Source organism: Papio anubis, chromosome 9 (genome assembly GCF_008728515.1).
Source record: "Papio anubis isolate 15944 chromosome 9, Panubis1.0, whole genome shotgun sequence".
Classification (NCBI taxonomy): Eukaryota; Metazoa; Chordata; class Mammalia; order Primates; family Cercopithecidae; genus Papio; species Papio anubis.
In genome coordinates this window covers 124,669,555-124,696,440 of record NC_044984.1, presented here as the reverse complement: position 1 = coordinate 124,696,440, position 26,886 = coordinate 124,669,555, and the positions used below count along the sequence as shown (strand labels likewise).

Here is a 26,886-nt window from a genome sequence, read left to right as displayed (position 1 = left end):
GGGTATTAGATGTGTATTGGATTAGTGATTGTATCCATTACTAATGGGTACAGTACTCATTAGTAATTGGTAATGGTACAATTACCCAACAGTTAGAAGGAATAAGTTGTCATGTTTGATAGTACAATAGAGTAACCATAGTTTGCAGCAATGTATTGTGTAGTTCAAGATACCTAGAAGAGAGGACTTTAAACATTCACAGAATGTAGAAACAAGTGCTTGGAACCAACCCAAATGTCCATCATTGACAGACTGGATTAAGAAAATGTGGCACATATACACCATGGAATACTATGCAGCCATAAAAAGGATGAGTTCTAATCCTTTGCAGGGACATGGATGCAGCTGGAAACCATCATTCTCAGTAAACTATCCCTTAAGAACAGAAAACCAAATACCGCGTGTTCCTCCACTCATAGGTGGGGTGTGTGAGATCACTTGGAGACAGGAAGGGAGACATCACACACTAGGGCCTGTCATTAGGTGGGAGAGGCAGGAGGGATAGCATTAGGAGAAATACCTAATGTAAATGGCAAGTTAATAGGGTGCAGCACACCAACATAGCATGTATACATATGTAACAAACCTGGACATTGTGCACATGTACCCTAGAACTTAAAGTATAATAAAAAATAAAAATAAAAATAAAATTAAAAAAGAAATCAGTGCTCAAGGTGATGTGCAGCCTAAAACCCTTATCAATACACATTCCATGCATGTCGCAAACTACCACAGGTATCCCATCAGTACGTGCACATATTATGTATCCAAAAAAAGTCACAACCATTCCTGCTGTCCCTCACCATCTTATAAGCTGCTAGTGTGAACACCATCCTGTGGTCATGGGCAGGCCTGGCTCTGGATCAGATGTGGAGAGCCAGCCTGGTGGAGGAACAGCTGTGAACTGGAAGCCCAGAGACTCGGTTCTGTCACCAGCGTGCGGCGATCTTGGTGAGAAGGTTCATTTCCCAAGGCCACGTGGATTCATCTCTAAAGCAGAGACAAGTAGGAAATTCCACACGTGCCATCCAAGGTCCAAAGTGCTGCATCCCTTCCTCTCTCAATAGGTACTCAATAAATCTTCATTTAAATGAATGGAAAAATGAATGAATGAATGAGTACCTTGTCATCAATGTTTTAAAAATAATTGCAACTTTTATTTAAAATTCAGGGGGTCCATGTGTATGTTTGTTACATGGGTCTATTGCGTGATGCTGAGGTTTGGGGTACAGCTGATCCCTTCACCGAGGCACTGGGCACAGCACCCAACAGGTAGTTGTTTTCAACTCTCACGCCTTTCCCTCCCCAGTAGTCTCCAGCACCTACTGCCTCCATCTTTATGTCACTAAGTACCCAATGTTTAACTCCCACTGATAGGTGAGAACATGTGGCATTTGGTTTTCTGCTCCTGCATTAACTATCTTAGGATAACGGCCTCCAGCTGCATCCATGTTGCTACAAAGGACATTATTTGTTCTTTTATAGGACCGTGTAGTATTCCTTAAGGTGTCTTCTTAAAAGATTTCAATAACCAGAAAAAAAGTGTCTTCTTCCTGAAGCTAAATTGAAAAATACCTAATTAAGTCAATAACATGACTTAAAATTCATTATGATACTGCACAGGAAGTGCCTTTTTCATTTTTGTAAGGCTGTCTTTCAGAATAGAACCTTTCACCTCAGTGATTTACGGATATGCATATTAGAGTCTATCAAAATCATGCATAACATGAGGATTAGAAATGTCAAATATTATGAATAACAGAATCAGAATCAACATATTCTGAGAGTCTGTAAAACTTAACAGAGAATTACAGTCAGTTCTGCTTTAAAGCGACATCTGTGTACCTGAGAATGTCAGCGCTGTGCAAAATCATGCAACACAAATCACAGGGCTTGTAAGAAAAGTGAGATGGGGGCACAGCGCTCAAAAGCACATCAGTGATACATTTGAAAAAAAGACAGAAACTAATAAAAATTCCAGCGTGGCTTTACACGTGTTGAGTGGTTAAGAAATAACATAAATACCACCATGAATGTGGCTCTTCACCGGGAGGGAACCCGGAAGATTCTCACGGGAGTGGGCACCAGAAGGACTATAGCCCATGAGTGATTGTGAAGTGGTGGGAATGGAATGATCTGCAATCAGAAGAACCGAGTGTCGGCGGGTGTGGATGGGGTAGTTCCAAAAATCTCAGTGAACTGAAATCGTTGGTAGATGTTTGAGGCATGGACATGTGTGGGTTTTGTACATTTCTTTGTTGCTCTGTTCAGTCGGTGTAGTTTTCTGTATTCAGCTAGCATTTATCACCGATGAAATTGCCCATGAGCAAATACGAATTTGGGGCTGAGCTCAAATCGTTCCCTACTATCTCAATTGCACTGGAACAAACGTGTATCTTCAAAACAAGTGTCACAGCAGAACCGCGTAATATTCAGCACTTAGGATAAAATAATATTGTTAGAATAATAGGCTGGGTGCAGTGGCTCATTGCTGTAATTCCAGCACTTTGGGAGACAGAGGCAGGCGGATTACCTGAGGTCAGGAGTTCAAGGCCAGCCTGCCAACATGGCAAAACCCCATCTCTACTAAAAATACAAAAATTAGCTGGGCGTGGTGGTGGGTGCCTGTAATCCCAGCTACTGGGGAGGCTGAAGTGGGAGAATAGCTTGAACCCAGGAGGCGGAGGTTGCAGTGAGCCGAGATCACACCTCTGTACTCCAGCCTGAGGGACAGAACAAGACTCCATCTCAATAATAATAATAATAATAATAATAATAATAATAATAATAACAACAATGCTAGGTAACATTAGTATCAGGCATCCAGCTTGCTCTCTCTTGGACACACCGCCCAGCACTGACATGCATTCAGCCTTCCTTATCCTCACTCCCTCTGTGGGGCAGGTGTGGTTATCATGACACCATTTCATCACGGGGAAAATAAGGCACACAGAGGTTGGTGGGATGAGCTGGGAGGTGACACAGGGACTTTTTCTGCAGAATCGTCACTCCACTGGGGATGAGCAGTGTTGGTTCCCGGACTGTTGCGTACTCCACATGCTTCAGTCATGGGCTGGGACCGTAACAACGAAAAAGCAACAGTGTCTTAGGCAGCTCTAGTGAAACTTCAACACAAGGAAAACAGGAAGCGATAAGCCCTCTCTCTGTCTCTCAGGACATACTATCCTGGAGTATTCGGTCCTGTTCCAGGCACCACACTGCTAAGGGGAGGGGTATAAATAAATGGGATTGAAGGGGATATAAATAAAAGCATGTTCAAAGGAGTGTAAACAAGATGGCGAAGGAATTTAAATTCATGTCGGATGAGGCGCTGTGAAGGGACTTAGGATATTTGGAAGAGAAAAATGCAGCCACATGAGAATTTTCTTGAAATGTTTGAAGGGTTAGAACATGTCGAGACTATTAGGTGTCTCCGGTGTGTTTGTTTCCCCATCATGGACCCATGGAGTAGAACAGGATGGGTGTGATAATGGCTAATGCCCACCGAGAGCTGCATCCCAGGCGCTTGCATGTAGCACCCAGGTTACTCCCGGGAGGGGCCTTGTGACGTGGCCTCTGATCTCATCCCCACTGTACAGATGGAGACGTGGAGGCAACAGAGGTCAGGTGACTCGTCCATGTCACATGATGTGTTGGTGGCAGAGCAGGGGTTTGAACCCAGGAAGTTTGACCTCAGAAGTTACATTCATCACCCCTAAGCAGAAGGTGGTATAGGGAGGCCAATTTGAATTCCACGTAAGGGAGAACTTTCTAGACATTAGAAGTGCTTTAGGACAGAGCAAACCGCTTCTGAAATTTGTCAATACCTGGTCCGCAGAGCGTTGCAAGCACAGGTTGAATGGCCTCTCGACGGGGATACATAAAGGAGATGCAAGAGCAGGTCAGATGAGATTAGTTTTAAAGGCTCTTTCCAGCGGATTTCTGTGGTTCTAATGGGGTGTGTTCAATGCTCGGTCTAACAATGTCAATGTAAAAACAAACCAACCCACAGCAGCGATGCCCAGGGACCATGCTGGGTTTGCTAACGTCTTCATTACCCAGATATTTCTGCATAGGGTTTAGCAGTCACTTAATTTGAATTTGAAAAAAAAAAATCAGTTTCCATTTTGAGAGGTGTAAATTCATTGTGTGGCTCTGTAAAGTAAATATATAATCTAAAGTGCAGTGAGTGTTAAATGTATGTTTCCAATATCTTTGCCCTGTGGAATCTTGCAGGTATCAGTTGAAGAACGTTTAAAATAGTCCCTCCCATCTTAAAACCCTCCTGCCAACTGATTTCCCTTCAGCCATTGCCTAATCGCTTTTCTGCCTTCGCAGTTCACTCCTTGAAGACGCTGTGTAGATCACCCCCTCGGCTCCCTCTCTTAGCAGTCTTCACTCAGGCTGCCTCTGTTAGTGAACTCTGGCTTCCTCCCCAACCATCCTCTCCCATCACTGAACCCAGTGGACAATCCTTAGTCCCTATTATTCCTGGTCACACTGTCATATGGGAACCATTCTTTTTGTTTGTTTTTGTTTGCTTGTTTGAGATGGAGTCTCGCTCTGTCGCCCAGGCTGGAGTGCAGTGGAGTGCTCAGCTCACTGCAAGCTCCACCTCCCAGGTTCACGCCATTCTCCTGCCTCAGCCTCCCGAGTAGCTGGGACTACAGGTGCGCGCCACCACGCCCGGCTAATTTTTTGTATTTTTTTTTAGTAGAGACGGGGTTTCACCATGTTAGCCAGGATGGTCTCGATCTCCTGACCTCGTGATCCACCCGCCTCAGCCTCCCAAAGTGCTGGGATTACAGGCGTCAGCCACCGCGCCTGGCCCCATTCTTCTTTTTCAGGTGCTCTGTTTTCGAGTTTTTGTTTGGCATCACACTCTTGGTTTTCTTCTCACCTCTCTGGCCACTCATTCCTAGTTTGTTTTGCTGACTCATTTCTTTCACCTATCTGCTAACACTCTCTGTCTTCACAGCTCCATCGCTTGTCTCTTGCTGACTTGTTTGACACTCTCCCCATCTCAGTGTTCTTTGAGTGTTCTTCTGTTAACCTTTAAACAACAGATGTCAAAGAGTCCTCTTTGGTTCTCACTACAGCAAACGGGACGACGTGGTCTCCTTCCACAGCCCCAGACACCAGTCATTGAGGATGACTCTCTTCTCACAGACTCATACCACTCTGAGCTCCAAAGCCGTGTATCCACTGAGAACTGTACACCTTCTCTCAGACATCTCTGGATAACTCAGTGTATCCGGCTGAGAACTGTACACCTTCTCTCAGACATCTCTGGATAACTCAGTGTATCCACTGAGAACTGTACACCTTCTCTCAGACATCTCTGGATAACTCAGTGTATCCATAGGGGCTGCTTGCACCTTCTCTCAGACATCTCTGGATAACTCAGTGTATCCACTGAGAACTGTACACCTTCTCTCAGACATCTCTGGATAACTCAGCAGGTCCAAAAGGGAGCTCTTTCCTTCCCTGCAGCCTCCCTCCCCGTTGTTTCCCTAGCTCCACCAATTGCATCCTAAAATCTGCGAATCATCTCCACCCTTTCCCCAGCCCCACTACTGATCCAAGCATCTGGTTCTGTCTATTCTATTATCAGACCCAAAGGCCTCTCAAGCTGGTGCACGTTTTCCACTCTTATCGCCATTGCTCCAGCTACAAAACTCTTCACTTCTTTATTGCCTGTTCTCTGCTTGTCTCTCCAAGGTTATCTTTGCTACCAGATGCACAGACTCTTCACTCCAATCACTTCATACTGGTGTTTTTTTCGGTCCCTGAAATTTGTTCTTCTCACATGCATGCCAGCTTTTGCATATACGGTTTCCTTTGTCCGGAACAGTTAAAGGGACTTTTACTTTTTGCTTGGCTAAGTCGTGTTTACGCCTCAGGTACCAGTTTAGACGTCGTTTCTACATAAAACTTTCCAACTTCCCCATAACATGCTCTTTTGCACATTCCCATCATACCCTATTCTTTCGTCCAATAAAAAGAATTTAATGTTGGCCCTTCTTGTTATGCCTGTTTATTCATCTGTATGTCCCCTGCAATTGCTAATTTCATGAGAACAGAGACAGTCTTATGGCTAGCACATAGTAGGTTCTCAGTAAGTGGTCATTGAATAATATGAAAATTGAGATTCTATGTTGTGTTTTCCAGCCAATCAACTTTTGCTTACCATTAGCTGTTTCACGTGACTTTGTGGGTACATACATAGATGTCATGATATTCAGAGTTTAGGCATAAAACTAGTCCCTTCATACATCTTCCCTATGTTTCATAAACTTCATCTTAGATTTGCCTGATGTTTTGGTTCATTAGCTTTGCATTTTAGATTTGTTTTTATGGAGCACATAGTAAGACTTCATGACAGTGTATTTGTTGAGAAGTTGTTGAAAAAGTAATTACATCCCGAAGAGTTTATTTTCTAAAGCCATGAATCAACGGAATTTATTCACAGCTTAACAATGGGGAGACGAACCTATTTATAATTACAAAGGATCTTTGCATTTTAAATAAAATACTGCACAGCCTTTTACTCAAGAAACATTTTGCATGTATTAAAAAGTCATAAAAATACGGTACTAACAGAAGACAGGTAGACTCTTTTGGTAATTTAGTCAATGAACAGTTTCCTTTTAAAATTGAATAATACATAGTGCCCATTCACCTGTGGGGAATGCTGGTTAAATTCTTCAGTAGCGGTGTAGCTTTCTAGGTTAGAGTGGTTTTAGTCGACAAAGAAAATCGAGAGTTGACTTCCGTGTCACAGACAGTTGCTGTATTAAAGAGCTCCTTTGTATATGTAATAAAATAGAAGACGCTTTAAGCACTTAGAGAGTTCCACATCTAAGATAGCAGTCCCTGTAAGACTAGATCTAACTTACCCTATTGTAATGGAGCAGAAATATATGAGACATGATTTTGTTTGAAATATTGGATCATTTTCCTTTGATTCTGTGATTTCTAAGCTACCCCCACCCTTCCATGTGACTTTAATGCAGTCTCCTTTCTGTATCCTGGTGCCTTTCCAAACCAGGCAGGTGTGAGAACGGTTCTGCATGCGTAAGTCAGCTCCCCAAGGAGACGGTTTCAAAGCAAAGTTACTTTCTTGATCCCAGGGAAGATAATATCAAAGAACACAGTGACCAGACCAGGAAATAAAGATACACTGAATTTTGAATCAATTTTCAGACCTAAACATTTGTAAGAAGAAAAAGAAAACATTGAAAGTGAGTAAAATGGGCTGTGGGAGAAATTTAGAAGTAGATAAATCCACCGATAAGAGCATACATTTCCTTCGCTCTGCCTTCCAAAAGAGCTTCTCATGCAAAACTTTACGCTGGTCAAGAAAAGGAGGCCAAGAAAAGCTTGTGCTAAAACTCGTACAAGGTTGCCTTTTAAAAAGAATTTTACTGGCCAGGTGCGGTGGCTCATGCCTGTAATCCCAGCACTTTGAGAGGCCAATGTGGGTGGATCACCTGAGGTCAGGAGTTTGAGACCAGCCTAACATGGTGAAACCCAATCTCTACTAAAAAAAAAAAAAAAAAAATTAGCCAGGGGTGGTGGTGCATGCCTGTAATCCCAGCTACTCGGGAGGCTGAGGCAGGAGAACCCAGGTGGCGAAGGTTTCAGTGAGCCAAGATTGTGCCATTATACTCCAGCCTGGGTGACAGAGTGAGACTCTGTCTGAAAAAAAAAAAAAAAGAAAAAACAAAACAAAACAATAACAAAAGCAAAAAATACTTTACTGTATTGCCTCTTTTCATTGGCTAACATAAAAAAGACAAATGATCTCTCTACTGCTCCAAAAATATGTGTGCTTAATACAATCTCTCTCAGCACCAGTGTTGACACTTTTCTTTCCAACTACCTCCCTCTCGTAGAGTCCCATTCTGGACTCAACCATGAGTATGAAATGGCGAATGCTCTCCCTGCCCTGAACACAGCATTGATGCAGTTAGGATACAGGCTGAACTGCTCCGAGAGAGTGCAAAATAGAGGCTGCCCCAAACAAAAGACAAGAAAAGCACTTATTTCTCTCTCTCCCTATGGGACAGAGGGGCGATCTGGGGTGGGTCTCTGTTTTCTATCCCTGGGCCACTGGCTGCACCAGCTCTTACCATTCCTGGCCAGGGCTAAAGGGAAAGCTCCGAAAAATAGAGTCTCTAGCTGGGTGCACGTGCTGAATCTGGGGATAACTGAGGATAAGGCCCCTTGGCTGCCCTGCGCTCCATGCTTTGGGTAAGCCCACTCAGCCCCACTCTGACAAATGTGCTTCTCAGGAGGAACAATTGTTTGTCCCCTTCCAGGGCACTGCTGGCCAATATCTACTGCTTTTCCAAAGATTGTAGTGTTTGTAATCCTTCCTTATAAAATTATAGGTCACATGGCCCAGGTGTCAACTACTAGTGAATATACACAAATTCATTCATTCATTCATTCATTCATCAAATGTTTACTGACCACGGAAGGCAGTGAGGGACAGAACACACAGGTAGCTGGAGAAGCAGGCGCCAGGCAGAGGGAGCTGCTTGCAGAGCCTCCGGATGGCGGCGCCTGGAGGGTGGAGGAACAGAGTGGCCTGGAGGAGCAGGTGACAGAGAGAAGGGAAGGAGACGCCCTCAAGAGGCAGTGGGAGATCAGAGCACTGGGAGCCTCGAAGGCCCTTGTCAACTCAAAATCCTCTACTCTGGTGGCCCTGGGAAGCCTTTGGAAGGTTTAAGCAGAGGTGTGTCTTGATTTATCTTTAAAAAATCATTTCATGTTGCCATGTTGAGAATTAGACTAAAGGTTGCAAAGATGGCAATAGAGAAGCTGGTTAGGAGGCAATTGTGAACATCTGGGAGGAGAGATGGTGGCTTGTACCAGGGCAGTAGTAGCAGCAGGGGAAGGTCACATTCTGGGTCTTTTGAAGGTGGAGCTTATAGGATTTGCTGATTGTTCGGATGTGGGTTTTGAGCAAGAGAGATGAGTCTAAGAGTTTTAGTCCAAGCAACTAACTAGAAGGACAGAATTAACCACCAACTGAATTGGGGGCATTGTGGGAGAAGCATGTTTGGGAGAAAGACCAAAAGTTTGGTTTGAATGTGTTAGATTTAAGATGTTTCTTAGATTTCCGAACGGAGGTGTTAAAAAAGTACTTGAATACGTGGGTCTGGAGTTCAGCGAAGTGGTCCAGCTCAGAGAAGGAAATTTGGATGGACTGGAGAGTAGCTCGCATACGAGCTGGTGGTATGCGAGCTACTCTCATACCTGGTGGTAATCCAGGTCTTCACATTGGACATGTCCAGTGAGTGCCTGAAGTAGGGCACAACTGTGCTTCCCCCTTGCTGCGAGGTGGGGTCCTTGGTCTAGTTCTGACCAGGCCCACACCGTGGTCAGTTCCTGTCACACTTCCTTTTCCTCTGGCAGGGAGCCCAGCCACGTGTCAGCAGCTCTGTTAACCTACATCCCCTCCTCGGGGGGCAACACAGCGGGGAACTCCCCCGGAGATCCATGAGAAGCCTGGAACCTCAGCAAGAAAGGAACCTTGTGTTTTCAGTCACGCTGGGTTTGAGTTGTTTATGATGTCAACTCACCGAGTCTGCCCTGGCTCTGGATGTGGGTATGGTTCAGATGCCAGGTATGGTAGTCAAATTATAACGTAGGGAAATGGATACTTAGGGATTTATTTTTGTGATTTCTTTGACGTACAGTTTGAGCCAGGAAATACTTTCATTTTCCAAACTGAAATGGAAAGAAGTTAACTGGAGGTTAAGAAAGTCGGTTATGGCTGGGCGCAGTGGCTTACGCCTATAATCCCAACATTTTGGGAGGCCGAAGCAGGGGGACTGCTTGACCTCAAGAGTTTGAGACCAGCCTGGGCAATATGGTGAGACCCCATCTCCACAAAAGTAAAAAAAAAAATTAGCCAGACGTGGTAGTGCACACCTGTAGTCCCAGCTACCCACGGAGGCTGAGAGAGGAGGATCCCTTGAGCATGGAGACTGAGGCTCCAGTGAACCACCATTGTGCCACTGCACTCCAGCCTGGGCAATAGAGCAAGACCCTGTCTCAAAAAAACAGTTATAAATCATGACTATTTCACTAGCAGCATGGAAGGGCTTATCTATAAGATCCTTGACTGCTCAGTGCTGTCTGAGTGCCTGCCTCAGTCTTCCCCGGCTTTGGAAAGCAATTGGCCCCTCTTCTAGTGGCCTGCTTTGAAACACATTCTATTATCTCTATCTGTATCTATATATCTACCTCTATATTTACATCTGTCTCTATATATCTGTATTCATAGATTTTCTTACTAAATGCGGCAATGATGTCAACAGCTCACTTTAACTGAGTGTGTACTATGTGCTGGCCCTGTTCTCTATTTTGCACATTCACAGAAGCCCTACGAGGAAACTACCACATGCCTTAGAGTTCCCAGGTGCTGGAAGAAGGCACCGTCCAGAGCTGCACCCCCAGACCCAGTGGCAGGCCCTCAGCAGATGAGGTTTGCCTTGCACCACCGCTCCCTCCTCCTAACTTATTTCTGTTTTGTGGTTCTCTCCACAGAGGTAAGCTATTAGAAACATTTGTTTCAGCCGATACACATGGTGTTTTCTAAAAACCGTAACATTCTTCTTTCTAAACTCAATGCTTTGGACAAGCTGACATTCCCTGCCACTGTTCCCGTTTGTGTTTGACGGAGGCAGATGTTTGTGACATGTAGATGGGCTTGTACTCTCTCTCAATTAGTCCCCACAATAACCCAGGAAGAATGTTATTCTCACCATTGGCCAAGCGGAAGCAGAGGTTCTCAGACTGTGAGCAGCCTGCCTAGAACTCACCAGGGATGACGATGCAGCCAGGACCCAACCTGATTTAATCCCACTCAAAATATTCAGTAGGTTGAATGACGATGCTTGCAAAGCAGTGAAAGTTGAGGGTTTCAGAGGCTGTCAACTCAGCAATTCTGGGACCATCTGGGGATGCTGGGACCTCTGGTCACCCTATCTCTGGATCTGAAGTACTTAATACTGACTTGTTATGGCACCAATAGGCAAGGCCAAGCACCCACTTACTTTAGGAAATCACATTTATAGTATGTTTCCTAAAAGGCAAACATGTATCTCTTTTCCCCAATCCCTGCCTTCCTCGTTAAAAGTAAATCAAAGCTGGGCATGGTGGCTCATGCCTGTAATCCCTCCCAGCACATTGGGAGGCTGAAGCAAGAGGATCACTTGAGGCCAAGAGTTCAAGGCCAGCCTGGGCAACATAGTGAGGCCCCATCTCTACAAAAAAAAAAAAAAAAAAAAAAAGCAGTTGGGTGTTGTGCATACCTGAAGAACCACTTGAGCCAGGAGTTCAAGGCTGCAGTAAGCTACGATCAAACCACTGCATTCCAGGCTGGACGACAGTGTGAGACCCTGTCTCTAAAAAAGTGAAAATAACGAAGTACAAAAAAAAGCAAACCAAGGAATGGACGTGGCAAAACGGCCTTTCAATATGGCAGGACATTGATAATGGCCTTCAATATTGCCTTCAGACACCTCTGCTGGGCTTCCAGCTCCAGCCTCTCCGCAGGTCACCAAACCCTCCCAACACACGCAGACCTCGGCACTTGCCAGGAGGGACAGCTTGCCCTGCCCCAGGAGCCACAGCAACACAGAGCCAGGGCCTAGCCACAAAGCCCTGCCACTCACTGCCAATTAGTTCTGTTTTCAGTATAAACAGCACTGCCTTAAAGAAAAAGACAGCCTCCCAGGGCGCAGAACTCTGTAACCCCCCTACCTGCAAACAGGTGAGGGGTTGTCGGCTCACTCGCTCTGCAGGAAAACTGGGACACTCGGCTTGATTTCCTGCAAACTGCATTTTGAGGAAGGCCACCAGGAGCCTTGATGCCGAGTCAGGGAACAGGCCTGACTCGACAGAGGCGGAACAGAACAATGATCCTATTCTCTACGCTCTTTCTGGCAGTATTTTTTTTTTCCCCTGTGGTTGTTGGAGTCTGTGACAAACAGTCCACAAACACTGTGCATTGGCAGAGCCGCCGCGAAAGGCCTCTGCACCCAACACAAAGGCATCTGTTACGCGGTGCACCTCCCATCAATGAGCGTCCGACCCTTATGTTTTCTTTGTTTAAAAGGAAAAAAAAGATCCTACTTAAGCAAAAGTAAACCACAGCCTGATACTGTGCCAACTACATTAACCAACTTCTCTTCGGAGCCTTTGAAGTTGGCAGGGGGCAACATGCTTGTGGTGCGAGGAGAGAATGATACTTTAAGCGATTCCTTTTCATCCCTTTAACTTAATGAAAGATTAATGGCCTTGTTATTTTTGTTTCTGCTCTTTTTTTTCCCCCTTTAATATCCACCCCCACCACCCCCACCACCCCTGCCATTGAAATTGAAAATCCTTCCCGATCGTGGTTTTCTGGATCAGTGGGTTTTGTGAATACAACTCCTGCCCCTTCGTTACCATCCGCAAACTGGGTCAATGACTCCAAGTCCAAAGCATCCAGGTGTCTTCAAGGAGGAGGTCCCTGGTGGATGAGCAGGTGGGTGGCAGCCCAGGAGAGCTGGATTTTCTTCAAACAAACCCCACCTCCTTTGAGTCAGGCTGGAATGCCTTGGCGGGGATTTAGTTATGTTTTTCCTTGAAGATGCAGTGTGGTGTTTTTGGCACCATCTCGGGAGGCAGGCCGTGGGCTGATCAGGAAGTGGTCGCACGTCGCAGGCCCAGTGAATCCTGCTGGCGGGGAGGCAGGAGGGCACCGACACAAGGTAGTTTGGTCAGCAAGAGCCTTCCTCTCCCCACTCAGCCATTTTTCCAGGCTTCTTTCCAGGCTTGTTTTCCTCCCCATCTTTCTCTTGCTGCTGAACGCTAACTCCATCCACCAACCATAGGTGCCAAAAAACACAGGTGTCGTTCCGGATACCAACTCACACCACCCTCCCCACCCATATTCAGCTGATCAGCAAGACCTGTTGGTTCAGTCTCCAAACATATTTCAAGGACAGCCCTGGCCAGGCGCGGTGGCTCAGGCCTGTAATCCCAGCACTTCGGGAGGCCGAGACGGGTGGATCACGAGGTCAGGAGATCGAGACCAGCCTGGCTAACACGGTGAAACCCCATCTCTACTAAAAAATACAAAAAACTAGCTGGGCGAGGTGGCAGGTGCCTGTAGTCCCAGCTACTCGGGAGGCTGAGGCAGGAGAATGGCATGAACCCGGGAGGCGGAGCTTGCAGTGAGCTGAGATCCGGCCACTGCACTCCAGCCTGGGCAACAGAGCAAGACTCCGTCTCAAAAAAAAAAAAAAAAAAAAAAAAAAGGACAGCCCTTGCTATTCATGCCTTCTTCCACCCAAGCACACACCATCTCACCCCTTGCCTGGAGGACATTCGGAGTCAGCATCTCCCTCACCCCTTGCCTGGAGGACATTCGGAGTCAGCATCTCCTGCCTTACTCTGCAGCCAGTGGGACCCCTCTAACATGAACTTCGTGCTACTCTCTTGCTTAAAACCATCCGTGGATCCACGATTCTCTTAGAGGAAAATGTGAACTCCCTCCTGGGGCCTGGAAGGTCTGTGTGACCCGGTTCCTGCCCAGCTCTCCTGGGCTCCACACAGTCCTCTGTCTTCCCCAGGCCCCATCGTGCCTTCAGCATCAATGCCATCCTCACCTTCTCACAGGATGGGCTTCTGTGGTCATCCCAGCCTCAGGAAAGTGCACCCTCTGAGACCCACAGCGTCGACGCACCATCTACAGCATCCTCCTCACCCTGCCTCCTTGTGCTGATGTTACCTCCATCCCTTTACCCCTGTTTTATTTTCTTCTATACATTCGTCTTTATCAGAATGTATTTGTGATGGATGGCCCAGCTCCTTCTATGGGAATGCCAATGTCGTGGAAGCAGTCACGGTAAGCTGGACTCACCTGCCCCTTGGTGACTGAGGAGTGCCCTCCTTGTGCCAGGCCACCTCCCTCTATTCATGTGGAACAAATGGCATTTGCCTTCGTGGTGGCCCTAGTATTCAAAGCACCATGGAAAAGAACAATTCAGTAGTAGGGGCCCTTTGAAGACTCCAGAAATGGTCTCAACTATCTGTCCGGCTAAATCCAAGACAAGTGGAGGCTTGTATGAAGACACCAAGGAGATATTCAGAACATGGCCAGAAGTCCCAAGCTCATTCAGTTGGATAGAGTCGCACATTTAGTTTGTACCTGGCCAGTTTCTGCAAACTTAGAGATTGATTACTAAGTGAACCTCAACAGAACAACCTAGAAATTATGTTACCTAGAACGGGGTAGCACCTGGTTACTCACTGGTTCTGCTAATTCAAGAAAAGTCTAATGATAGCTCATTATGAAAGGCAGTAAGAGGCTGCATTTATTCAAATTTTCTATTGCAGATAAATTCCATAAAACCTGTGAAGGCTCAGCTCCTGGTGAGACCCCCCAGGTGGGGTGGAGCTGGTGAGACCCACCCCAGGTGGGGTGGAGTATATGCCTCTCTGCACCTTCTCAGACCTGACCTGTACATCCCGTGTTTCATGTGGATCTTCGATAGATAATTGTCTTCCAGAATATTTTAAAACCTCCTCTAGGGCTGAAAAATAGTCTTACTCATCCCATAGTAAGAACTTGGCGAGTGCTTGTTTATTCTAAGATCTGTAAAATCCTGTAACTCAGTGTAAGACCCTCCCATCAGCAGAAGGATAAGCAAAAGGCAGCCAAGCACAGTTATTTTGCTCCTTCATGGGCACAAATATTGCTCATGTAATTATAATTTCACGTGTGTGATTGAAAGTTTTCGGACACATCCCATACTTACCCCAGTTCTAGCTACATCAATGATTCTCACGTTTTGGTCAATTGTCATTTTAAAAACTCTTAATTCCAGTGAAAATGTATGGTAGAGAATTATTTGGGTCCTATGATTCTTTAGCTTGGGATTTTCAGACCCATTTTTAGCATTTTATGGCTGACTTTCCTTCCAGTCACTAAGATGGAAGAGCATGGGGCTGTGCACATCTGACACAGACTGTCCCAAGAACGGGGCTGTTGTCTCATTTCCAGGCAAACAATGGCCACGTTGCATAAACGCTTAAACCCTGTACTTGGAAGAATTTAATGAAGACAGACCCTGATGCATGACATTAAATACATTCCCTTCTTTTAATAACTCAAGTTGATTTCAGATCAGGAATCACAGTCGTCTAATACTATGAAAATTAAACAGAAATTTTCTGCCATTACACCAAGCAGCCTGCTTAATAAATCAGTAATGAAAAAGAATAATTTATTACAGCTTGTGAATTCTGACAGCTCTAAAAAGATGTCCTTCCTCTTCCCCCAAAGGGAGAACGGAATTTTCTTTTTACCTTCAATACACTGGCATTAAGCATAATTTCTCTGTCTGTAGGACTTTACTATTGAAGAGGAGAAGGGATTAGATTTTTACATCACAACCTATTTTAAGCAATTATAATCCACAAGTAATCTTTCTCACTCATCCCCCCTGGGGCGAGGAAGATGTAAGAGACTGTTCTGGGGCCTCAATTTAGATCAATGTTTGCATTCCTACTCGCTGAATTCGCTGGGATTCTGGAGTGTGGAGCCCATTTATCTCAGACACCGTGAGAATGTGGGCCTCACTCACAAAAGGAGGTTTTTGCCAACTGAGTGCCATTAGTGCAGTCAAATAACATGTCAGCCCCATCCTTTGTACTTGAACACGTCTTTTGGTCTTTGGCCTCCGTGTGCCAGTGCAGGAAGAAACTTCTTGCTTTGTGGGAAGCCATTTGGGAGTTAACTACCCAGCTTTCCTTCAATCCACTTACATTTCTGGTCATTCTCAGCATCAGGTACTGGTGTGTTAGAGTCTGTTCACACAGGCTTTTTTTTTTTTCCCCCAGGAATTTCGTGAGCCAGTTGTAAACACAGAATTATTAAAAATTAAAGTACATAAATGTACATTTAAAGAAATTGTATTGGAAATAAAAGTAGAAGAGAACTCAAGAGTTTCAGTGGGCTCTGTGATGACCTGTGTTCCTGGGGCTAACTGTCCGGGTTTCCTGCGTGGAGGAAATGCTCACTGGGGGCTGTGAGCATCTCACCCCATCTCTGTCTGGTGAGTCATGCTGGTAGCTTGAAGTTGCCCATGATGGGAGTATTTACACCATGGAAATGGGCAAACATGACAAATCAAGTGTGTTTATTGTATTTATTGTATTGTGGTCATTTTGTTTTCCTGAAGAGTTGATTGTTAAACCTTCACCAGCACAAATCAAGTGTGTTTACTGTATTGTGGTCATTTCCTTTTCCTGAAGAGTTGATGGTTAAACCTTTACCAGCATACCACTGGCAATGGGGGAGGGGATGGACGAGAGCAAAGACGCTCCTAGGCTTAAAATTAGCCGTGGGAGGCCAGCACCTGCCTCTGAGTGCCATTAAAAGTCACTCATTTATTTACAATCTCTTTTGTTTGCCCAACACCTACTGTGTCCTCAGCACTGGGGACATGGCCATAAACGAGGCAGGTGAGGCCTCTGCTCTTAAGAGCTGACGTTGGATTTAGTTCAATGGGTCTGATAAATTGGCCAATGTGTTAGAGAACAGGGGGCCACGTTAGATCAGATGGCCAAGGAAGGCCCCCCTGAAGAAACCTTGTTTTATTTGCCTCATAACGCTTACCAAAATTAAAGTATGCTTCTTTCTGTGCCATCCTATTGATGATCTGCTCCCCACGCCCCCAAGCCTTGAGTGTGTGCCCCATGAGGACAGGGACTTGTCTGTCTCAATCTGTATCCTCAGGGTCTGCTGGGTCAAAGTGAGAACACAAGGCACGAGAGATATTTGTTGAATGCATTAAATGGGATTTGAGCTGACACCTATGAGATGAAAATTATTCCTGTGAAGAGGCAGGATATGAGAGGCCCAGGCAGTGGGAATAGCACCTAGAAACCTCTGAGGCAGCAAAGAGGTGGGCTGGAACAAAATCAGAAAGAAGAGTGAGGTTAGACCAAGCACTCACCCACAGGGGAATGATGGCAGAGCCCACGATTCTCCTCTTCCTTCCCCATTCCTTCATCTCTACGTGGTTCATGGGGGAAAAGGCCTTCAGTTTTACCTTCCAGTCCAATAGTTCTTTCTTCCACTGTATCTGATCTGATCTTCAATCTGTCTGAAGGAGGGCAGGCGAACCCCACACTGGGCTTAGCCCAGGAAGGATATTGGCTGTGCTTAGGGGCGAGCTGGTGGTAGGAGGAAGCAGCTTTATGGAGGTGCAGGGTAGCAGCCCTGCGACCACCACCGCAGGCAGTGCCTGAGAGCAGCAGCCCAGGCCGTTCTCCAGCCATATATATACCCACTTTGAATTCCATCCCAAACAAGGGTCAGCTGATTCAGAAATTTCTAGAAAAAGGGTGGGAACTTCTGGGTCATTGTCATGCAAAAGGGGCAGTAACTTCTGGGTGTTGCCATGGCAATGGTAAACTGACATTGCACTGGTGGGCGTGTCTTATGGAGGGCTGCATCCACCTCCTTCCTGTTTTTCAGCCAGTCTTTAATCTGGTCTGGAGTCCAGGCCCTGCCTCCAGAGCTATGCCCCGCCTCCTACTTCACATCCGTTAACTGTTTTAGTTCCAACACCATTTTTTTCATCTTAGAATTTCTACATGCTTCTTTTGCAAATCCACACATTTTTAAGGTGTTCTATTCCTTTAGTTTTCCGTGCCTTTCTTTACTTTATGATCATTTTAAAGGTTTCTGGGATAAATAAGTTCAATCTTGTCATGATGTATTATCCTTTTAATGTGTTGCCACACTCAGTATGCTAATATTTTGTCTATTTATAATTATATATAAGATTGGCCCATAACTTTTTGGGCATAAGACTTTGCAATTGTCATATTTTCTCAATAATTATACCTCTGGTAATATGAATATTCTTCTTTGGCTTTTTACATTGAATTCATTGATCTAAATTAAAATTGCATTTTTATATCACTTCCCTTTTAAACTTATCACATCCTTAATATCCCTTTTGTAAACAGTATGTAGCTGAGTTTCTATTTGTACCCAAGTTGATGGTGCCTTTCCTTTTTTAGGGGAATTGAGTGAAGAGTGTTTATTATCTCATGATGTCATTACATGCTTGTGTTTCTGTTCATTTTATGTTTCGTTTCTGTGCTTTCCTTTTTAAAAGTTGAGCTAAGCAAGGCTTATTTATTCCATTTACCTTTTTATAAACAACTGCTTTAGTAGTTATACGTACTGGTTGTGTTTTTCCAGTGGTAATTTAAATTTTACATTTTTATTAATATCTAATATCAATCAGTAGCTTCACCCCACCAAACAAGAGCCTGGGCACACATTCAGTTCCATCTCTACCACCCGTGGGCTCCCGGGGGTGTGGTCTCCTTCACCATCTTCATAGCCAGTAGCTCCTGTGGAGCACTGGACACCAGCCCAGCCTCTGATCTGATTCACCCAATTCCAACTGCTCATTTTCAGGTGTTTCTGGAAGTTTTCTCTTCTACTGATGGCATTGTTATTGTTTTCTACATTTAGATGTTTTGAAATACATTTTTTTCTGTGGTTTCTGGGAATTTGGAGCAAGAAAGGGAGGCACGTGTTAACATGTATTTTGATCAAACATCCTTTTTGAAAGCACTTTGTTGGTTTTTAAAAATTTAGATAATTAATCTCTCTACTGTTTCCTTATCGATAGCCTTGAAAAATAGGTATTAGGATCTCAAGTTTGAAGACAAGAAAATTAAGGAGCAGAGACATTAAGTAATTTGTGTAAAGATATCCCTCTTGGGCCGGGCGCGGTGGCTCAAGCCTGTAATCCCAGCACTTTGGGAGGCCAAGACGGGCGGATCACGAGGTCAGGAGATCGAGACCATCCTGGCTAACACGGTGAAACCCCATCTCTACTGAAAAAAATACAAAAAAAACTAGCTGGGCGAGGTGGTGGGCGCCTGTAGTCCCAGCTACTTGGGAGGCTGAGGCAGGAGAATGGCGTAAACCCGGGAGGCGGAGCTTGCAGTGAGTTGAGATCCGGCCACTGCACTCCAGCCTGGGCGACAGAACGAGACTCCGTCTCAAAAAAAAAAAAAAAAAAAGATATCCCTCTTGATAAGGAGAAAAACGAGGGCTGGAAACCAGATCTTTCTGATATTTAGGCTCACGTTCATTCTGCTCTGGAAGATGTGGCAGTTTTCTTTCCTCCTCCCCCTCCTTTTTCTCTTGTTCCTCCTCCTGCACTTCCTTCTGCCATTATCATTACCATCATCACCATCTCATCACCATCATCACTGTCAATCCATCCATCCATCCATCTAACCATGATCCATCCATCCATCCATCCACCATCCGCCATCCATCCATCATCATCCACCATCCATCCACTTTCATCCACCAATCCATAAATCACCACTAAATCACGTCATAAATCCATCCATAAATTCTGTCATGATCCATTCATCCATAAATCCATAATCCGTCACCATCATCACCATCACCATTATCATCCTGCATCCATCACCACCGTCACCATCATCATCACCATCATCATCAGCAGCAGCATCATCACATCACTTTCATCACCATCGGCATCATCACCATCATCATCACTACTAGCTTCTTTACCCCTAATGAACCCCTGAGTCCCTTGGAGGGCAGGGACCACCTTTTACTACCTTGGCATTTCCTGTACCTACTGCCTGGCCTGACGCCCACATTTGTCAATCCTTCTTCAATGTTTGTTTCTGCCTTTTGAATTTTAGCTTTCTGTGAGCAGATTTGTCTTGTTTACTAACAGTTCCCATAGTGTCTTATAGATGCCAGGGACAGAGTGGATATTCAGTAAATATTTATTAAATAAATGAATCAGTGTTTCATAGATGCTGCAAAGTACTACAATATAAAAATGAGAATGTAATCTGAAGACAAAAGGTAAGAAAAAAAGCTCGATTAGAAATAGGGTTGTTATATAAACCTAAAATGTAAAAATTTAGTTTCACTAGTAAAACACCATGACAGGATGATTTAGTTAGTGAGCTCAAAAATCATCACAGCTGAAAAACTTCTTGCTCTGTATTCACTATCTGGTATACTATGAAGCCTCTTTCTGTGCATTTTAAAAAAATAAAGACCTATCAGTTGGACTTAACTTTTCTCCAGCATTTCATCATCTTAAATGTCTGACCACTTCATTACTGCCACAATGGGAATTGTTACTAGGAAGCTTAGATTCAAATTAAGGTAGTTCCAAGGACTTTATTAATTAGCACATTCAAAAAGTATCCATTGAGTTTCTACAGGATACCAAATACTATGAGCAGTGCAAGACCGAGAAATAAATAAGATACAGTTCCTGTTATTAACATCTTTACATGTCATCGGTGAGGAAAATGTGGCACCCTTCGTGACTGTGTAAGCCCTCTTATTGGGGAAGTTCTCGGCTTGATGGGGGAGTCTCGTTTGCCCAGCTCTTCACAGGAAAAGGACGTGGCATTAACATGACTGCACTGGGTTTCTCTCCAGGTTTCAACTTGTGCCTCCTGGGAGTAAAGCTGTACACCTCATTAGGCAACCTCACCCTGCACCCATCAGCCCCCACCCTTCACACCTACCCTTTTAATCTTATAGTAAGTGAAAAAAGTTGGCTTAACCTCAAACATCCTTTACACCAGGAGAAATGTAGTGATGGTTGATGGTTATTCTAAATGATTTGGGGTCAAGGATAATATTTAATTCTGCCTTGTGTCCTCTTTGGCGGGTGGTAAATGCTGATTACATGGAAAACATCGCCCTTGTCCCCAGGTGGGGTCCATGAGATTTCTTTACTGCAATTTTCCCCTTTGTGAGTTATGAGTATCCTGCGGGGAAACACTTTGAGACTATGCAAATATCCTGTTTCTCATCAAACTTTCACCCACCAGTTTCAGCATCCCTTGATGATTATTGTCAGAAACAATTATGACGGTAGTATTGTTAAATGGATGATTTTGCAAATCGCCTTTACGTGTACATGTAGGGTGATCTTCAAACAAAATTAAATCTAGAGGAATTCTATCAGGAAGAACATGCATAGAACATGTATCCAAATTCCTAGATGGGCTAAATTTAAAAAGTCCTCGGAACTATCATAATTTGAATCTAAGCGTCTTAAAAACATTGTGGTAGTATGCAGTTGTCAGACATTTAGGAGTAAAGAATGATGTAGAAAAGTTAAATCCAGGCAATAGGTTTTCATTTTTAAAAAATGAACAGAAAAAGTCTTCACAGTTATCCAGGTAGTGAATACAGAGCAAGGTGTTTTTCAACTCTGATAATTTTGGAGATTACTAAGCCATCCTCTCATGGTATTTTACTAGTGGAATTAAATTTTTATATTTTAACTTCATATGACAGTTTCTTTTACAAGTGACTACGCATTGAAAAAACCCTCACCTTAATGACTCTTGTACCTTTTAGCTGTATGACCTTTGCATGTTCCTTATATCTTCCGAACTTTATTTTACTTATTTGTAGATTGGGAATAATAGCAGTAATTGACTCACAGGGGCTATCTGAAAATTAAGTTAAACAGTATGTGTAAAGCTCCCAGATGAGTTTGTGATAAACAGATATTCCATCAAAGTTTGCTATGAATATTGTTGTATTTATCAATATTTCTCAACACTGAAGGGATCTTAAAACAAAATCCAATCTTGAGGGATTCTGAGCATGAAGAAGGAAGATTTTGCAATGCCATCTTGAAGTGAGCAGTAAAGTTGTTCACAAAGGCGAAGACTGCAAATCCCTGCCTGGGAGCAGGAAGCCCTTCCTGAAAGGACTTAGAGGCTGCTGGGAAAGCCGAGGGATTCCAGCTTACATTTCTTCCAGCTCCTCAAAGCACACATCTGTGGGCCGTGATAGAGGGACCCTGCTTGCTTTCTCCTGTAGAGATAAGACATATGCCAGAAATCACCCCTGTGGAATTACTCTGTGAAACTGGGAATTAGGTCATCTGACGACTTTCTTGTGAAACAAGAGTATCCCGAGGAATACCATGATTTGAGAACATCTTCCTGTCTGGGTTGAAGTGAATTACTGGGCGTGAATTACTGGGCGGGGTGTTCACACGTGTGGCAGTGGATGGAGCCACAGAAGGTCAACTGAAGGTGTTTACTTCCGGGTAAGAGGGAGATACAAGATCCTCACAAAAGCACATCATGAAGCTTCTCTTCCGGCTCATGGTTGCAAGTAGGTCACTTCAGTTTCCGGTGAGTAAAAATCCATCTCTGCCCAGCACGCTCTTGCAGAATGCGAACGCCTTGGACTGTCGCTGTTTTTAAGACAAGCAGCAGAAGACCGGACCATGGGTTAGAAAGCCTTGGCTTCAGTCCATGTGTCAGTTGGGCAAAGCAACTTTGTAAAAGTCCAGCTCCTCTAATTCTCCTGATCTATGAAATGGGGATAATTGGAGGGATAATAATTGTGCTGGGTTGAAAATTCGTGCTCACCAGGAAACGCAGGACGGACTTTGTTTGGAAAGAGGGTCTTTCCAGATGTGATTCGTTAAGATGAGGTCATGCTGGAAGAGGGTGGGCCCTAATTCAACCACTGAGGTCTTTAGAAGAAGAGAAGAAATTGGACACAAGGAGACACAGTGGCTAGTGTCATGTGAAGAGGGAGACAGATGGAAGTGAGGTGTCTACCAGCCAAGGAGCACTGAAGATTGCTGGAAATTCCAGGCGCTAGAGAGAGGCGTGGGACAGATTGTCTCTCAGATCTCCAGAGAAACCAACCCCAGTGGAACCTTGATCTTGGATGTCTGGTCTCCATAAATATGAGAAATAAAATTCTGTTGTTTTAAGCCACTGAGTTTTTGCTACCTTATTACAGAAGCATTAGGAAACACAAGACAGTGAACAGCCACCGCATGTTTCTCATAAGAAGGGAGAGTATTGCCCAGGACAGTCACCCATTTCCAATCTCAGGAGTCTAGGACGGTCTCACTTAGATCTTTCATAAGAAGGGAGAGTATTACCCATTCATAAGAAGAGAGAGTCATAAGTCTCTAGTCATGCCTCTCTTCTCAGTCTTTCTGAGGCCCAGTTTGAATCATACACAGAAGACCTCCAAAGGTTGCTGGTATGTTCATATACGGGCCATGATCATATGTTCGTATATGGGTTGTGACCATGACCCTGGGAGACTGAGTCCAGATTCACACTTGCAGCTCTTGCACTCAACTGCTGAGGGCTTCGGGTAGCTCCTGGGTTCTTCTGAGCCTGAGATTCCTGGTCTATAATCAGGAGCCACCTCCACCTCATGTTGTTGTGAGGATGTAATGGGGACAGCATGTAGAGGGCCTGACACCAAGGAGGCACCTGGGAGATAATAACTGCTGTTATTATTAATATTATTTATGGAGGATCCCTTGTGTTCGCCTTCACCCTGCATTTGCTGTTTGGGGCAGTTATTGGGATCATTGAGCAATACTTAGTGGGTACTTATGAAGCACCTCACTCTGCATGTGGGTGTCAGGGAATTGTAACCAGGGCCCTCAGCCCTGGAATGGTAACTAGCATAGAGAGGGCCAGGTGCGGTGGCTCACACCTGTAATCCCAGCACTTTGGGAGGCCGAGGTGGGCGGATCACGAGGTCAGGAGATCGAGACCATCCTGGCGAACACAGTGAAAGCCTGTCTCTACTAAAAATACAAAAAAAAAAAAAAAAAAAAAAAATTAGCCAGGCATGGTGGCGGGTGCCTGTAGTCCCAGCTTCTAGGGAGACTGAGGCAGGAGAATGGCGTGAACCCGGGAGGCGGTAGAGCTTGCAGTGAGCGGAGATCGCGCCACTGCACTCCAGCCTGGGTGACAGAGCGAGACTCCGTCTCAAAAAAAAAAAAAAATAGCATAGAGAGGGGAGAGAGGATGGGAGCTGGTGCTCTGCGGCCACGCCCATCTGTACTGCACCATGGACAACACATGCTCCCATCCAAATGGTCAATTCTCTCCCTTCTTATGAATGGGCAATACTCTCTCTTCTTATGAAAGATCTAAGTGAGACTGTCCTAGACTCCTGAGATTGGAAACGGGTGACTGTCAAGTGGAGTGGGAGCTAGAAGTGGCAGGACTCCTATCCCATTCCGAGCTGGAAGGGAGCACACATCGGAGTGGGTGGGTCTGCTGCCCAAATTTGAACCCAGTAGTGCTGAACTTACATGCTCTCAAAATCCTGCAAATACTATTTTCTTCCAAGTGAACAAAACCTGCTCCTTGGACGAACCCATTGAAGTCTGCAGGATGCGCTTCTGTGAGATTTGGGCTTTTACAACAGAAGTTTAGGTGGGGGAGGCTTTGCTTTCTAATCAGGTACATCAAACACAGTCAAAATCCCTTCTAAGGTTCTTCTTGAAAAGTCAATGAATGGATCATGATCAAAGTGTTTGAATTTTCCTGTGTCCCCAAATAACACAATTCTTGATGATACATTAAAAGAGGACTGTATGTAAAGGAATAAGGATACTTCTTTATTTGGGTTTTCAGCACACTGTGGTGCTAAGCTCGCCAGAGTCCATTGAGTATATCATCTCTTTCTTCTTTTATCCTAAAAAAGAACCTTCTAATCTATTGTCATGACCATACTGTGTTTATAATAAACCCAGTTTATAAATCATAATTTTATTCATTCATTCATGCAACAAGTGTCTCCTGTGCCATTACTGTGTGCCAGGTGCTGCTCAAGGCACTGAGATGCTAACACAGAATGAGACACACAGACCCCTGCCTTCGTGACCCACTCTTGCAGGCATGGACACAGGTGTTCAGTGTGATTCCAGTTAGCATCTCTTGTGTGCTAGATGAGGACAGGGTTCTGGAGACATAAAAGCAATGAAGACAGGGAGCTGGGGTCACAGGCTGAAATTCTGAACAGCGATTGCAGAAGAGCCTCCTGGGGAATGTGGCATGAGAGCAGGGTTTAAGGAGGAAAGGGGACCAGCCGGGCAAAGATTGGAGGAAGGAGCATCCCAGCTGAGGAGACAGCACCTGTCGAGGTCCCAAGGTAGGGCCAGCCTGGCCCTGGAAGGATCTGTGGAAACTGGAGCAGAATTAGCCAAGAGGAAAGCAGGAGGGGCTGAGGCCCAGATCACAGGAGGCTGCGTGGAGCCTGCCGGTGCTGCGGCCTCTGCTCTGAGTCAGGCGGGGAGTTATCGGAAGTGAGGAGCAGAGGTGTGACAGGAAATGACAGGGCTGTTACAGGACCACCAGAGCTGCTGTGTGGACAGGCAGCTGCGGGGGCTACCAAGAGCAGAAGCAGCAGTGATGCCAGCCTGGAGCCTGGAGGCAGCATGTGGGTCCATATCTACAACTCGTTCTACACCACACCTGCATCTCCATTGCTGTCACCTCTATCGTCACCTCCATCCAGGTAGGAGGCTGTATGTCTATATCTACAACCCGGTCTACACCATACCCACATCTCCATCTCCATCACTATTACCACTATCATCATCTCTATCCGGCCTGGAGGCAGCATGTGTGTTCATATCTACAACCCAGTCTACACCCACACCTACCTCTCCATCACTATCACCTCTATCATCATCTCTATCTATATTAATATCTATCTATCTATCTATCTATCTATCTATCTATCTATCTATCTGTCTATCTATCACCTATCATCTATCCAGCTCTACCTACCTGTCATCCATCTATCCTTCTATCAAGTATCACCTCTCTATCTATAATTTATCTCTGTCTACTTATTCATCTATCATCTACCTACCTATCATCTATCTTCTACCTAGCTATCCAGTTCTATCTATCCATCCATGTATCTATGTATCTATCATCTATCTATTCATCTACCTATCATCTACCTATCCATATATCTACCTATCCATATATCTACCTATATATAATTTATTAGTATCTAACTGTCTATCTCCTCATCGATCATCAACCTGTTATCTACCTATCTATTCATCATCTATCTTCCTATCATCTATTCATCTATCATCTACCTATTATCTATATCTTTCTATCTATCTGTTCATCTCTCTACCTTTCATCCATCCATCTATCTATCTATCTAATCTATCTATCACCCTTTATAATCTCTTATCTATAATTTTTTAACCAGCTGCAGAGGACTCGGTGAGTTGTACCCTCCGCTCCTGGCACATGGACATCGTGAGCACTGTGTTTGTTTCCTGATGCTGTTGTAATGACTGCAAATGTCACGGTGATTAAAACGTCACCAGCTCACACTCTCACAAAGTCTGAAATGGGTCTCCCTGGGCTGTCTGCAGCTCATGCTCCGACCTCATGCCCACCAGCTTTGCTGCTATCAAGGTCCACATGGGCTTCTGCCTGCAGAGCCCAATGCTGGTCCTCAGTCTTCTCCCTGCTAGAGCGTTTGGCTGTCTGTGGCCCTGGGAAGAATTTCCTTGTCCTTAGACGTGATTTCCCCTTGGCTTCAGGAAGCCACCCTCTGCTTTTCCTTCTGTCCCATCAGCTGCGCTCTCTCTCAGGGCCTACTGGGACCTCCTCTTCCCCGGACCAGAGGACCCTGAAGCACCCAGGGCCCAGGCCAGCCCTCTCACATCCACTTCCACTCCCCATCTGGGGGTCCATCTCTTCTCACAGCTTTAATGACCACCTATCTGGCAATGACTCCCAAGTGGATATCATCAGCCTGAACCTCTGCCTAAACCCCAGACTCGCCTGTCCCCATGGCTCCCTGACGGCTCCTGGCGGAGGTCCAACGGGCATGCAGAGGGAGGGCTTTGACTGGAGGAATAAGGGCAGGAAGCCGGAGGCAGCCGGCATGGGCAGTGCTTCCTAGGAGCTTTCCTGAGCGGGGAAGTGGAAGTGGGGCAGAAGCTG

At 45.0% G+C, this 26,886-nt stretch overlaps 1 long non-coding RNA gene across 1 annotated transcript; it reads right to left on the bottom strand.

The window, feature by feature from the left end:
- Window positions 1–591: 591 nt before the first annotated feature.
- Window positions 592–19,269, bottom strand: LOC108581250. Its single transcript, XR_002515926.2, has 4 exons — window positions 19,189–19,269; window positions 17,028–18,596; window positions 16,688–16,813; window positions 592–1,080 (listed from the first exon to the last, which is right to left on the bottom strand). It is a non-coding gene; the product is annotated as an uncharacterized LOC108581250 (long non-coding RNA).
- Window positions 19,270–26,886: the final 7,617 nt, after the last annotated feature.